Source organism: Chroicocephalus ridibundus, chromosome 4 (genome assembly GCF_963924245.1).
Source record: "Chroicocephalus ridibundus chromosome 4, bChrRid1.1, whole genome shotgun sequence".
Lineage (NCBI taxonomy): Eukaryota > Metazoa > Chordata > Aves > Charadriiformes > Laridae > Chroicocephalus > Chroicocephalus ridibundus.
In genome coordinates, this window is record NC_086287.1 from 95210898 (window position 1) to 95225377 (window position 14480).

Genomic DNA, 14480 nt, shown 5'->3' on the forward strand with positions numbered 1-14480 from the left:
AAAATACATATTTATAAAATCAGAGCAGTGATCAGGTGCCCTCTACAGAGAGTAACTTTGCCGATGGATTTGGAGCAGAGTTCCCGGCTGGAGGGTGCCTCTGCCCCCCAGTGCAGCCCGTGTGTTACCGTCATTGACGCAGCAGGAGCAGGGGCTTTGGCTGTTCTATTCTATTCTATTCTATTCTATTCTATTCTATTCTATTCTATTCTATTCTATTCTATTCTATTCTATTCTATTCAGCCTGCTCCTGGGCTGCCCGGCCAGCGGCTGAGCCCTTGTCCCCGGTCCCGTGTCCCCCTGCGTGCAGTGCCGTGTCCAGGCAGCACAGTTGGCTCTGAGGGGGCCGGGGCAGGGGTCAGACATGGCAATGCCACCGCACAGCCCGGCGTGCGGACGCATGGGTCAGTGCTACGGAGGGTTCGTTCCCACACCAGCAGCCATGGGTACCAGCTTCCCTCTCTTGCTGCCAGCCCAATGCCATGGCTGATGCTGCCAGATCGCCGCTGCAGGCCCAGGCATCCAGGTGAGGCATCAAGGACACGTTTTCAATGCCACCACGTGGCAAACCTTGCCAGCTGCCAGCTTTGAGTGAGACCAGTTTTGCTGCGCTCTGTGGGACGCCTGCCTGCCCTGCCCAGGTTTGCTGCAGGAGACGCGCTGCAGCGCCGGGCAGGTTCAGCCCGTGGGGTGGCCGGTCCTGCAGTCCCCCATGGCCACAGCAGCCCACGGGGGGTTTGGGCTGGGCACAGACCCCCCCCTCACCTGAGAGCTGCGGCTGCAGCCACATCACTTGTGCAGCCAGGTCTCTGCTGAACTGAGCAGGGTCCCACGTTAACGTCTTTGCTAAATGACATCTGAAGTCTGCTAAGAGAGCCGACTTCTCTAATGCAGACGGATACGCTGAGAAACTGCCACCAGGCTCGGGCTGTGCCAGCAGTGGTGAAGGGTTAACTCCATCAGCGCTTAAACTACAAATGTGGAGCCCATTCTCTCCTCCAAGCTCGTTAACAATGTACACCTGATGATCTAAAGCACTAGAGAGTCATTTTAATTAACGCTCTGCCAGAGGGGATGTGGTGAAGACACTGATTTCACTCCAATGACTTTCTATTTTGGTATATTGCAGAATCGGTGCATTAGTTCCCCGGGCTGATGTGGTGAGCTAATCCAACTACAGCCGCGTGGGCACTGCCTCCGATCGGCTCCGCAGGCGGCAGCTCAGCGCGGGGACGCTGGCACCATCCATGGGTCGAGGAGGTGTCTCCTTCTCCTCGGCAGCGCTGCCTGGGGCTGGCTCCAGCAGCTCGTCCCCCGGCAGGACCGGGATGGTCCTCCCTTACCCACCGGCGAGGCACAGGTGACAGCAGGTCGGTGGCAGCGCAGAAACAACAGACAAAGCTCTGCAGCTACGGGGGCCCTTCCACATGCCCACTGGGGCTGGGACTGGGACTGCTGGGCTGATGGCACCGGTCCATGCCCACCATGCCGCCCAGCAGCCACAGCCGCCCCAAGGGAAGGCGCCATCCCGCGCGGCGGAGGAGCTGCATCCGGCAGTGCTGCGGGTCTCCCGCCGCCTCTGCGGTGATGGAAGAGAGACTTCACGCTGCGCCCCAGAGAAAAGATAGCGGTACCTATAAATGGTATTGTGCTGTTGGTTAGATGGTAGCATGATGTTACTTAATTAATGTTTTAATACCCTAGGCATCTTCTGTGCCGTATAATTCATATCGATTCAGCTGTGAGCATGTTCAGTTAAAAAGACTCTCTTTCCTAAGCAAACTTTCAATTATATTGAATTGTCACAGCAAAAAAGGGCCTTTTCTCTGCATGGGGGAGGGGATTCTCTGCCAAACTGCTGCCAGCCTGGCTGGGCGCACTCGCATATGTGCGCACACACCCTCCTGCCCCAGCACTTCCAGCCTCCCCGAGCCACCGGTGCCGACCCCAGCGATGCCGTGATGCCGGGTGTCACTGTCCCCAGTCCGTGGGGTTTCCTCCTGCGTGTGTCCAGGCAAAGAAGCCTGTCCCCTCCAGCTGTTGCTGGGCTGGCACTGGTGGAGGCTGGCCCCAGCCCTGTGCCACCGCCTGCCACCAGCCTGGGTGCCTGGGCACACGCGCTGAGGACCAGCTCTTGCCACCCCTCGGCCAGGCTGGCCAGGTGCTTGCTGCATCCAGCAGCCATTTGCCCCGTGGCCAGGGGCCCATCCTCGCCGTGTGCAGGGCCGGGCTGCGGACCCCGGGCTGCCCATCACACGTCGTGGGGATGGGGGGTTGTGGGTCACTGGGGACCTTGCTGGTCCCCGTCCAGCCCACGCAGCACCAGCCAGCCCACCGCCGTGGCAGGGAGCCCAGCGGGGACTGAAGGCTGGTCTGGAGTCGGTGTGGGTTTAAGTCATGGCTTTGGGCATCGCTGATGTTTTCTGAAGTTTTGCCGGTTTGGTCTCTGCGTCCCGTTTTGCGGGGCCCTGCACACCTGGGGCAGGTGGGCTTCCTGGGGGAGGGTGTTCCAGTTGCTTCTCCCCTTTCCCACAGGTTTCCAGGAGCACCCTCTGGTGCGCTCGTGTCTCCCGAGGTGGTGGGTCTGGGCTGGAAGCAGGTCAGCGGGGGGTAAACCCTGCTGAGGCCGAGGCCCGGGGCAGCTCCCAGGCACCTCCTGCTGCCGCGGCGCTGGCGAGCCGGGCACACCAGGGGCCGGAGGGAGGTTAAAGCCAAATCAGAATTGACAGAAAATTATTAGCAGGGCAGAGACAAGGAAAAGCCCCCCCTTCCTCCCATAATCAGGTTAATGTGTGCGTGGAATGCTGAGTGTCTTGGCAAAGCAGCGCCTTTTCTTTTTTAAGCAGAAATTTGGTTTCCATTCTGTGACGCTGTGTCCCTCCTGCTCCAGCAGCACCTTTGGTCAGGTGGGGGAGAAGGACAGGGGACGTGACCAGACTCACCGCGTGTCCCTTGGCCCTGCTGTGCCCTGGCAAGTGGCAGCTGGAAGGTGTTCCCTTCGGAGCCCAGCCATGCTGGGGACGCGCATGTCCAGCTGTGCTGGCAGCCTCCCCGCGTCACTACGCTTCTTCGGGCTCCTCCTGCTTCCCCATGGCACCGAGAACAGGGTCCCATCCCGGCCTGTCCCCACGTTGTGCCGTGAGTTTTCCCACCGCCGCAGTGACACAGGAAGGTCCCTGACACAAACCCAGCAGGTTCCCCTGGATCGCATCAGCAGCCTTCCTGCCCGGACCGTGCACCGGCCACGCCACCTCTCTGGGATGGGCTGGGAGAGCAGCTCGGCACGCGGCCGTCGCTGCCAGCACCACGGAGCTGCACTCATCAGCCCCGGGGAAGCAGGATGGGTAGATGCTGGTGGAATTTTTAAGGCTATATGTGTGCTTTCAGACACAGAAGAACACCTTGACGTTCTGGAAGGAGAGAAGGTGTCTGCGAGCAGAGCGCCATAGCGCGTCAACTCTTCCGCGTGCGTCGTGGCAGCAGGCAGCTGCCAGCTTTGTCACCAGCCCCTGCCACAGTGCCGCAGCCCTCGGGGCCACCCCTCATCCCCAGCCCCGCCGAGCCTGTTGTCCCCAGGATGGGGGGACACGAAGGCTGCTCCCCGCACAGACTATCCTTCTAGCAGGGAGGCTTTATTAAAGATTTCTGTCCCTTTTTTTTTTTTAAATAATGAGGCAAAGATAAAAATTCTGTATTTTCATTACTCCCTATTTTCACAGCCCGCTGAACAAAAACACAAAGCGCTTCTCCTGCTGCCCCTTGCTCCCTGGCCCTGCCTCTTTCTCCCGTGGAGTTCAAATTAAAGAAAGGCGAAAATTGAAGCTGTTGTACGCAAGGCGATTGCAACATGCATATTTGATTTTTATGATGGATCTAAATTGCTGAATAAGGCCGTGGAACAAAGGGAGACTGCGGCTTCCTGCCCATCACAGCCAGCCAGCCACTGCAGAACAAAAGCGCCAGCCATTAGGGGCTCAGCAGGGAGACACATTATATAAATGACTTTGTTTCTCTGCCCCTTCCCCCCCACGGGGTGCTCTGGACGGGGCTGGGGGGCTCCTGATTTGCGCATCCCGGGGAGAGCGTGTGGCTGCGCCATCGCGGTGGCGCGGGGCGGCTGCGGGGAGCCCCGCTCGCCCGGCACAGGCGGCCGCCACGTCAGGGCAGCCGGGGCCGGGGGACGGTTGGCAGAGACCCCTCCGCGGCCGCAGCCGCAGCCCTCGCCGGTGCAGGGTGCCTTGGTGTGGGGCTGAGGCGCTGCCATCCCTTTCCTCTGGCGCTTGCGGCCATGGGGAGCAAAGGGAGGCAGAACTGCTTGCCCCGCTGCCCCTGCACCCAGCCGCCATGCTGCTGGCGTGTCCCTGGGTGCCGGTGCTGGCTCTGGGCATCCTCAGGGCCACACAGCACTGCGGGGACTGTGGCCTCCACGGTCCCCAGGCTGCTGTGCAGGTAGCTGAGCCTCCATCAGGCCATGGTGGCCCTGGCGCCACGGGGACACCCCTCAGGCATTTGGTGACACAACCCCTAACAGCACCTTTTGCAGCTCAGGCTGCTGCGCTGCGTGGCAAGCGGCACCCAGGTGACGCTGGCCAGATGTCCCTTAGCAGGTCAGAGCCACAGCTGCCCCACAGCAGCTCAGCACAGCTCCCTCGGCCACGTGTCGGTGCAGCACCAGCACCGTGTGAGGGCACCTGGGACTGACTGGATGGTCCCAGCGATGTCCTCGCAGGGCGTGCAGGCCACCAACATGCGTGCTGGGCACCCCGCTGCGCAGCACGGTGCAAGGGCAGCAGGAGGCGAGGCTGTGCCCGGCGCACCCGGGTTTGCACGTCGCTGGGGAGGTGCTGCCCTGATCCCACACTCGCAGAAACTGCCTTCTGTGTTTAGCAAAAGGCATTTGTTAGGGAGGCGTCAGGCGGAAGACCTGCGATTCCTCAGTCTGCAGCGGAAGGTACTTGACAAGGGCGGGATCTGGTTAGGATCAGCCTGGGTCGGGGAACGGGTTTCCCTCTGGTTCCTCGAAGCCAGCACAGAGAAGATCCGGGTTCACAGTGTTGGTGTCTCCACAGACACAGTGTCTCTGCACAGGTGGGCGCTGTGTCCTGCCCTGACGCGCTTTGGTGGTCCAGGGACAACCCTCCGTGATGTGCCTGAGCGATGGACACTGCCAAGAAACACCCGCGTCCCTGGCACAGCCCCTGGCTGTCCACAGCCTGCAATGCCGCAGGGGCATGACAGGGCATGAGGCTGCCCACCCCGCCTGTCCCACCCCAAGCGTGAGCCCAGGGATGCCCTGGAAGGATCCTGGCTACAGCCTGCGTGTCACGGCCACCAGCCCGTGAAACAACTTCCACTTGGGCCAAGGTGGACCTGGGGGGTTGCTGCAAATGGCTCCCCGAGTCCTGTGTGCACAGCAGAGGGTGGCCCATGTCGTGCTGGTGCTCAGGAGGGCTTGGGAACCCGCACTGTCCCATTGCTGGGGAAGGGCTTGGGGCTGGGCTGGCGTTGGCCCCATCTTGCTGCGTGAGCTGCTCTGGCTGTGCCGTGGGGTGCTGGAGGGCTGCTTGAACTCATTAACTCCTGCTGCAGATGTGACATACCGCTGGAGAAAAGAAAACAACCGGCCAGACCAAAAACATGCTTTCCTTCTCTAATGCATCCCCCAGGTCCTCTGCCCGTCATCTCCCCCTCTGCGCTGCTCCAGGGAATTGCACGCTTGAGTAATAGTGTCCTAATGGATTTCCCCTACCCCCATCCCCGCACTTTGGAGAGCGGGAAGGAAGGGCGGCGTGCCACCATGCCTGCTGCGCCCGGCCGTGCAGGGCAGCCGACATTCCTGGAGCCGCTGATGGGGCGGTGGGCGCAAAGAGCCCACCACAGCCCCTGCGCTGCACCGCTCTCCATCAGCTGCTGCTCACGGATGCGGCTGGAGGGGGTCCTGCCTGGGTTTTGCTGGGAAAGCTGTGGGAAGACCTGCAGCAAGGGAACAGGGGCGGCCTGGGGAGGCTGTCCCCGGTGAAACCCTGGGTTGGCTGGGGAGGAGGTGGGAACGGCGCTGCCCGGAGACTGAGCGGAGGGGTGCAGCTGCTTAGAGGCTTGAAGAAAGCTGGGAGTAGCCTGAGAGCCAGAGGGGGTGTGTTTTAGCGCTTTAAAGTTTGGTTTCCATGACCTTTTGTGCTGCCGGCTGCCGCTGCCCCAGTGCCACTCCCGGCGCTGGGTCAGGTTGTGCTTCCCCTGCTAAGGAGCTAAACTGAGATGCTGTGTGTAAGAAATGGGAAGTGACAAGATATGACCGAAGCATTGGAAATCAATCCAAACTAAATGTGCTTCTTAACTATAAGTGAACAGTTGAAAACAATCCTCTTTTATAGCCATGGAGATAAATACTCTGTTTTTATTAGGAAAAAATTGCTTTGGACTGAATAAAGTCGTTTGATTAACAAGTCAAAGCAGATGGTTTATTGATGTTTCAGAAAGGAGTTTACAAGGTCTAGTGAAAAAAGAGACCCAGCTCTGAATTAACAAATTACCCTGGTATATGGGACATTGACAGTTCACTGCTAATAGATTTATGGGCTACTGCTGGGTGTTTCGTCCCCATTTGGTTTATTATGATAAAATATTGGGGCAGGGGTAACCTATAGCCTCATTGCAATATACTGTATCGACCCCTGACCCTGAGAACCTGACAGCAAACCTATATATTAGATTCTTAATTTGTCTTAATCTAACAGGATCGGGTTCCGTGCTGTAATTATTTTCCAAAGGCAATTGTGTGAGCGTGTGAGTGTGTGTGAGAGAGGCAGGTGAAGGTGGATCACTTTGTCTATTGCTCCGGACATACAGTTAAACTGCTGAAGACCTAAGAGATCATAGTAGGAACGATGCAGGAGCATCAATGTGCCGTGAAGCAGGACGTGACATTGAGAAATAATAAAATTCCCAGGTGCTGTAAATTACTCTCATAAAAAAATTTACCATGAGGCCCTAGCAGCATCTGGAAATAGGCACAGATCTTGACTTGAAACGCGGGGACTTGAAGAAATGGTGCAACAGAGCTGGTGCTTTTTCTGAAAGTTATCACAATTGCTTTACACCCCCCACGCCCACGGCTTTCCTGAGGACCACAGTGTCCTGCGGGCAGACAGAGGGACCAGTAGCCAACGCAGGCAGCTTTGAATCCACAGCGGCTGAGGCTTTTTGTCCAATATTTCAGGATTACAATGCAGTAATTGTGTGCTTCTGTGTCAGACTAGCAGTGTATTAGCTAAACACTTTAGGCATGTGCACTGTCATCTTTCATACTTTGGGCTAACACACTGCCGTAATTACCAGCCAGTCTCAGTGCTGAGAGCGGTTGAATCAGGCCGGCTGCAGGTCAAGGAGCGCTCATTCCTGTGCCTACGCCTGGGTAACAACTACTGACTCCCGAAAATACGTTCAGGTTTCAAACACCCTCAACCTAGAGTAACATGCAATTAATCGCACGCTGTGTCCATCCATGCTCCGGCGCGGTTCTGGGCAGGCAGGGTGGTGCTAAGCCCCGCCATTCAAAATGTCGGTGATGAGAAGCAGGAAGACAGCCTCCAAATTCTCCTCCATCTGCTGAAGCAATTAGTTCTGAGGACCTTTCGTGAAACCTTTACTTCCTCCTCTGCTCTGTTACCTGTGTTAGTTTGCATACGGGGCTTTTTGGTGCCAGAGCTGCCCTCTGCAATGGCTGCTTATTCAGATGAGTCGATTAGGGAATGCTGCAGCTCGGGATTTGCAATTTTTTGTGCCCGAACAGGGTAGTGGTGATGCCTGGATTCAGAATCGGAGACATCATGCAAGAGCATGCCTTGGTTTGTGCCCGTTCCCCCTGCGCTGCGCCTGCCAGGCACCGTCCTGTCCACCCCAGAAGGCCTGGAGCACCAAGGGGATGCTCCGGACCCAGGGGCTGTGTTAATTCTCACCCCCCCAGCCCTGCTAAGCAATATCTGCATGCATCTGAAGATGACATGGTGATGAATGGGGGACAAATGCGTCTTTTATTGCTTCCACCGCACACATGCTTTTTCTCTCTCTTTTTTTTTAAAGGGACTGTCGGATTGCTGGATACAGGAATTCATATGATTTGTTCTGCAGCCATTTCTCCTTTCTCTCCTGTAATAGGATCTGCAGACATAATTCAAAGAGCTGAAGGTAATTTAGTGTCTTCTTTACCTCTCTCCCCATACTTCCTATGAGTTCACCAGGTACCCTCTAGATGAACTAATCCTACTGTAAAATATTATTTCTAGGCTTTATTCATTTAATTTATTAACTGTCTGCGGCTTTATTTACCAGGTTCTGGATTAACTCTGAGACCAGTTACTATTCAGAGCTGCTGCTTGCTTCATTGCTGTCTTTCATTCTGTTTATCTTTTCTTTGTAGAGGAGGGGCTCAAACATATACAAACTGTCCTGAGGTTTCGCAGATATTCCAGGCAATCGCAGGGCTGTATCCCATCTTCTCTAGTAATTAGTTACTGTCTTGCACCTCGTAGGAATCACAGCACACTTTCTTCTACATGCCACTGCTCCCCAGGAAGCAGAAGGAAAACTAAAAGATCATTTTAATAGTTGACATTACAACTTTTAATGTCACCCCAAATTCAGGAGCACTGAAGGGGATGAAGTTGCTCTGATTTACCTCAGCTGAGAGCTGGCCCCACGCACCCACCTGTGACCATGGGCAGACCTGATATCACAGCTGACGCTGGGTGGTGGGTTTGGGGCTGTCAGGTTGGCTTTTGGTGGAAGAGCTGTAGCGCTGCTGTATGAGCCAGCTAGGGAAGGCAGCGGTATTTCTCCATCCCTTATGAAGGTGCTTGCGATGTTCTAGGGGCTTTTTGGGTGCTCAGGAAATCTGAGAGTTGTGCTGAGGACAAACAGGTAAGCGGCTAGAAGAAGAAAATGGAGTCCTTCAAAATAAAAACGAGCTGGTTCACTGTAGGCAGCATGGTAGAAGTGGACCTGTGAGAAAGAGTGAAACGGGAGGGAGCAGTGGTCTCATACACGATGCAGAGTTTGGAGGTTACCAGAGCTGCCCTCCCTGCACTTGCACAAGGGCCCTGCAGACCTGTCCTTTGCTGGGTCTCCCTCGTGGGGAGGGATGGCTCAGTCTGTGTCTGGCTGCAGCCGGAACGCTTCCCCATCTGCACTAGTGCTCTGGGTACCTTGGAGTGATACAACAGGGTCTCGCTTGGCTGAGAGCAAAGAAGCCACTAAGCCCAAGGTGCAGAGATGTGATCGCTGTGGGTCAAAGCCAAGTGAACTGAGCTCCAGAGATACTCGTTTTAGGATTTCAGGTTACAATTCACACCATCTTTTTTGGGTCTTGCATCCTTGGTGCTATCATTCCTCTGAGTTTCCTTTGCGTTAGCCATGTTTCACACCTGGCATCCCGCTTGGCTCACTGCGCTGGGCAGCAGCCTCGCTGCGTGCTGGCGCCCCGTGTCGTGCAATGGAAGCCTGGCTCATGACAGGGGCCCCTACCTGCTACCAGACTGCAAGCAACAGTCACACGTGCAGGAAAAAAACGCAACTCCATGCATTGATATAAAGTACTACTACATCATTGTCAGAAAGAAAGCATTTAATGTTATTAAGCGGTTTTTTGTTTGTCTTTTTTTTTTTTACTTTCAGAGTGGTGCTGCTGAAACATAAGGGCTGGTGGTGTTGATGGCATGGAAGTGGTTAATGTGGTAGTCTAATTCTAAACTCATGAATGTGGTAGTCTATCCTCACTATTATTCTGTTCTTTTACTTCACCAGTTGTATATTGTCTAATTGTGATTTACTGCATATTTTTCACATAAATTACTTTAATGGACTCTTTGTCTGGGCTACATTGCATGGTAGAGAGTGCTACAAGGTGTCATATGAACAAGGTTATAGAAAAGATTGAAAAGACTACAAACTATTGTGTGAGTTGAGGAATAGCTCATGTTATAATGATGCAGACATGCAAGGGGCAGAGTTACAGGCTGTGAGTACGGTCTTGACTTCACAGCATTTCTCATCTTGAGTGTTTAACAGTGCAACCCTAGTATTTTTGTAACGGAGTACTTTCTAATGGAGTTTGAGGGAATTTTGTTCAAAATTAAAAACATTAAGATTCTGGAGCACTGCAGATGGGGGGGGGGGGCGGGGGGGGAGAAGTGCTTGAAGCATGGTCCTTCCTGAGCTGGCTTAGGCTCTGCCAAACCTGCCCGTCCTGCATAAATGAGTCCAGTGCTCGCTCCCCCCTGCCTGTGTGCACGCTGCCAGCCTGCAGATTCACAGCTCTTCTGACTTCCATGAAGCCCATCCACAGACCTTGCAGGGTCCCTACAATGGACCCACCATGATGTGGTTCCTGTGTGAAGCTGTCGCAGCTGTGAGCCAGTAACCTCTTAAGGGACTGTACTCAGCACCAGCACATCTGGGTACCTTCTTGCAGCTGGATTAATAACAGCCCGTGTGAGTTTGTGCATCCAGCACCCTTTAGTGGGGAGGGAAGGCACATGGGGTATGTGCAAGGGATAAACAAGCCCGGCAGTCAGCCTAGCAGCTGCCAGGATTTTCTCTCCAACCCCTCCAGCCCTCCCAGGAAGCTCCCTATCCTCACCTCCCTGCTGTCCTGGCCACAAGTGACACTGTGGCTACTAAGCCTTGCAGCTCGGCTCAACTATGTCGCAGTGCATGAGGTGCCGTTTGCACTGGGAGCTTTGCTGCTTGAGCTGCTGTTGAAGAGCTCAGGCTTAACAAGCGTTCCCAGCACACGCCTTGGGTACAGCCCTGAGGCTGTCCAAAAAGGGTTCTTCCTCCAACCTGGGGAAACAGAGCGGTGATGGACACGGCTGGGTGTGCTTTTCGTACCCTGTCAGCACCACCTCTACCCTGCTTGAGGTCAGACACACCTGGTCTCCACACCTGCAAGCTCGTTATGCCTCAGTGAGGGGACATTATGGCAGTGGAGTCATGCGCTTCATGGCAAACAGCCAGCATTGTGTATCATCTGATTATTGCTGGCACGTGCCTTTGTACTGCTAGCTCACAAGTTCTTCTGGCAGTTTGCTGCGGTTATTGCAGGACTCTTCCAGCAGAGTGGCTGGCAGGCTGGTAGAGGCGCAGCTCCTGTTGACAACCTGTTGGATGACTCTCTCCAGGAAAGACAGTTTTGATGCATCGTCCTGGCATCCTGCCGCTTCTCCTTGGTCAGGGTCTATTTTATTAACATTGACAAGACTGTAGGTCTAGGAGGATGAGAATGGGAGTCTTCTCTCGATTCATTGACTGGAGCAAATCACTTACTAGGAAGCAATTTCAGTTTCAGGCCTTGGCTTGATTCCAAACTGTGATGGCTCTTAGTCTATTAGTCACAATAAAATAAACTAGGAGTTGGCCTCTGGCGGGCTTCCTTACACCCTTGCTTGGACACTGAAGGTTTGACATCAGGCGTTAGTTTGACATCGGGCACAACAGAACAGGGCACACCCATGGTGCATTTCTGCAGACTTGGATGAATTAATGTGTCCTTGAAGGAGAAAGAAAAGGATCTTCCCTGACTGAGGCTTAGCTACAGCAACTAGCAGCAGATGTCCCTGACTGTCTTAATCAGCTTAGTAAAAACAGTCTGAACTTCATATACTCATGAATGGCAAATCAAAGCCAACTTACGTAAAGGCATGTTTTGCTTTTCAGTGGGGATCATGCTGTGCCTAATTTCAAATTTTTGACCCTTGTACATTTCAGATGAAGGAATGTTAAGAGAAAAAAGTTCTAAATATATTTTTCAAGATAGGAAAGTTTCTGGTTGGAAAGTTGTTAGAAAGTTATGAGTGATGGGGAAGAGTTGTAGTGGAAATTATTATGAAATATGGTTGTAATGACTAGTGCCCAGCAATGGCCATAATTGTGCTCTAATCCCCACAGTACTCTTGCTCTCTTGCTGTCTCACTGGATTTCACACATTAAATGATATCCTATTCTGGAAAAAGAATCAGGAACTGGACTTTCATTCCCAGTACCATACCACAAGGTTACCCATTCATGCCATCTTGTATTTAATCAATATACTTGAGTACAGGAATATTTCACGTTTGACCTCCTTTATATTTTTCATGTGATGGTCCATTGAACTTGCTTCTTTTGCTTGGCCTTCTGATGAGCTAGACAAAAAAAAATTAGAAGTTTCTTCTGTAGTAGGAACTGCCCTGTTATTTCATAAGCATTGTGTATGCCTGAGGCTACTAAGATTAGTGAAGGATTACTATGCATGCGCACATAGCTTATAAAGCGGCTTTGATTACAAAGTCCAAAAAAAAAGGATATTAAATTTTTATTACAAAAATATTTGGTTGTCTTCATTCCTCTTCAAACAGAAGACAAAGTTCCAAGCATTCTCTTGCTTTGCGGTCACACATCAGTTCCAAAGAAGGAAAAGGAAGCAAATTTCCATTGCTATTTTTCTTTACTAAGATCACAGCTAAGTTTCTAAGTTTTTACTAAGTTCCCCAGCTCCAAAGCTTGGCTTGTACTTTACCTGTGCTAATGCCATCTTTTTCATCCACCTTTCCATTTCTGAAACTGGCTGCTTTTCTCACAAGGGAGAGCAAGCCAACTTCAGCATCTCCTGGATTTGGATGCTTTCCTCTATCTAGAATTAGATCTGTGTATGGCTTAGAGGCAGCAGTAACTCCTTCAACTGCTTGTAATAGACATAAATCAGGTGCCTGCCTTGATAGCTCTCACTTGTTTTATAGCTTGTGACAAGAATGTTTGTGAGGCGATTTCATGCAATACCTAGGAGGGCTGCTTTCCAGCGGCTGCACTGAGGAAAGCCACGGCCATGGGACAGTGAAGGACAGTTACTTTCTGACCTGAGCCACCAAGTTCATTGCTTTTTCTCCCTGGTTTCTTTGCAAGACAGAGGACACAAGCCTCGCTGCTCTCCACGTGGTTCTTGGGTTGTAGATATTCAGCTGTGTGTTTCTTTTGCATGCTACCTAGATCTTCTGTCCTCACTCCAGTGTCTGGCCAAGATAAGCTCCCAGGGGGGAGTGTGGGGGAAGCCTGCTCTTTTTTACTCAGAAGAATACTGGAGGCAGGTAGAGCTGTAGCCTCTAACAGGCTGGTGGGGCCCGTGGCTCTCTTTAGGGAGAATCGTGCCCGTTCTTGATTGCAGCGATGCAGAACTTGGCACAGTTTTGGCACTGACTCTTCTTTCAGGCTCCAAGGTGAGAGCGGTGACTTGAAGAGTTGCTTCCTTCAGTCACTTCGTAGGGCCGCAGGCAGCTTTTATCCCTCTCTCCCCAAAACAACAGGACGCCATCTAGAAAGATTCACAAACCGTAAGGCCGTTTCCGAAGCGGGGCAGGGATCTGGCCGCACCCGGCCCTGCCGCCCCGCTAGCCTTCGGGGGAAGCCCCCGGCGGGGTGCGACGTTTGTCGGCTCTGGAGGTGCTGAACGTACAGCGGGACGGGGAGGGCGGCCTGGTCCCCGCCGCCCGCCCGTCCCCATGGCAACCCGACGCTCCGTCCGCGTCCACCGAGCGTGTTTGGAAGCCACGCCCCTTTCATCCGCTGTCCAATCGTCGGCACGCACGGGCGGAAAGCTGAGCTCCTGTTGGACAATACTTACGTTAATCAACGCCTCTGGGCCTCAGCAGGTTCGTGAGGCCCTCCGCGCTGGAAGGCGGGGAGGTGTTCACGGACAGCGCCCTCTCCACCTTTGGTGAGAGTTGATTGGCTAGCTGGTGCCTGGGAGGCGGGATTTTATCTGTCCCTCCTCGCGATTGGGCAGGACCGCCGTCAATATGAGGCGGGGCGGGGGAAAAGGCTTGGCGGTCTCGTTCGAACGGTGGGTGCGCGGGCCGACAGGTGAGGGGCCGGGGCCGGGGCCGGGGCCGGGGCCGGGGCCGGGGCCGGGGCCGGGGCCGGGGCCGGGGCCGGGGCCGGGGCCGGGGCCGGGGCCGGGGCCGGGGCCGGGGCCGGGGCCGGGGCCGCTGAGGGGGCTCGGGACAGCCCTCTGGGCTGGCGGGGCCGCGGGCGGTTTGGAGGGTCGGCCGGGGCCGCTGAGGGGGCGGCGGGCGCGCTGTGCTTCACTCGTGCATCAGAGCGATTCTGCATCGCCGAGACCTGGAAGAAAATCTAGCACTTGCCAAACTGCGTAACAGGCTAATGCGTGGGAGGATTCCATCTAGCCACGGCGTTGCCTGAACTCTTTGTAGGAAAGAGTGGTTTGGCGCCAGGGCCTCTGGCAGAGAGCTGGCGGAGACAAAGCTCAGTAAGCCGCTATAGTTATTGCAGCGGTAACTGGTTTTAGCAGCTGGGTGCAAAACTTTCTCTAGGCAGGCTGTGCTGCAAAGATGTTAGGAACCACAATCTGGTCTGTTTCCTTGCTGAAAAGTGGGATCAAATGTATCCACGCAGTTCCTGAGAAATTTATGCCAAACCTGTTATTAAAAGCCTTC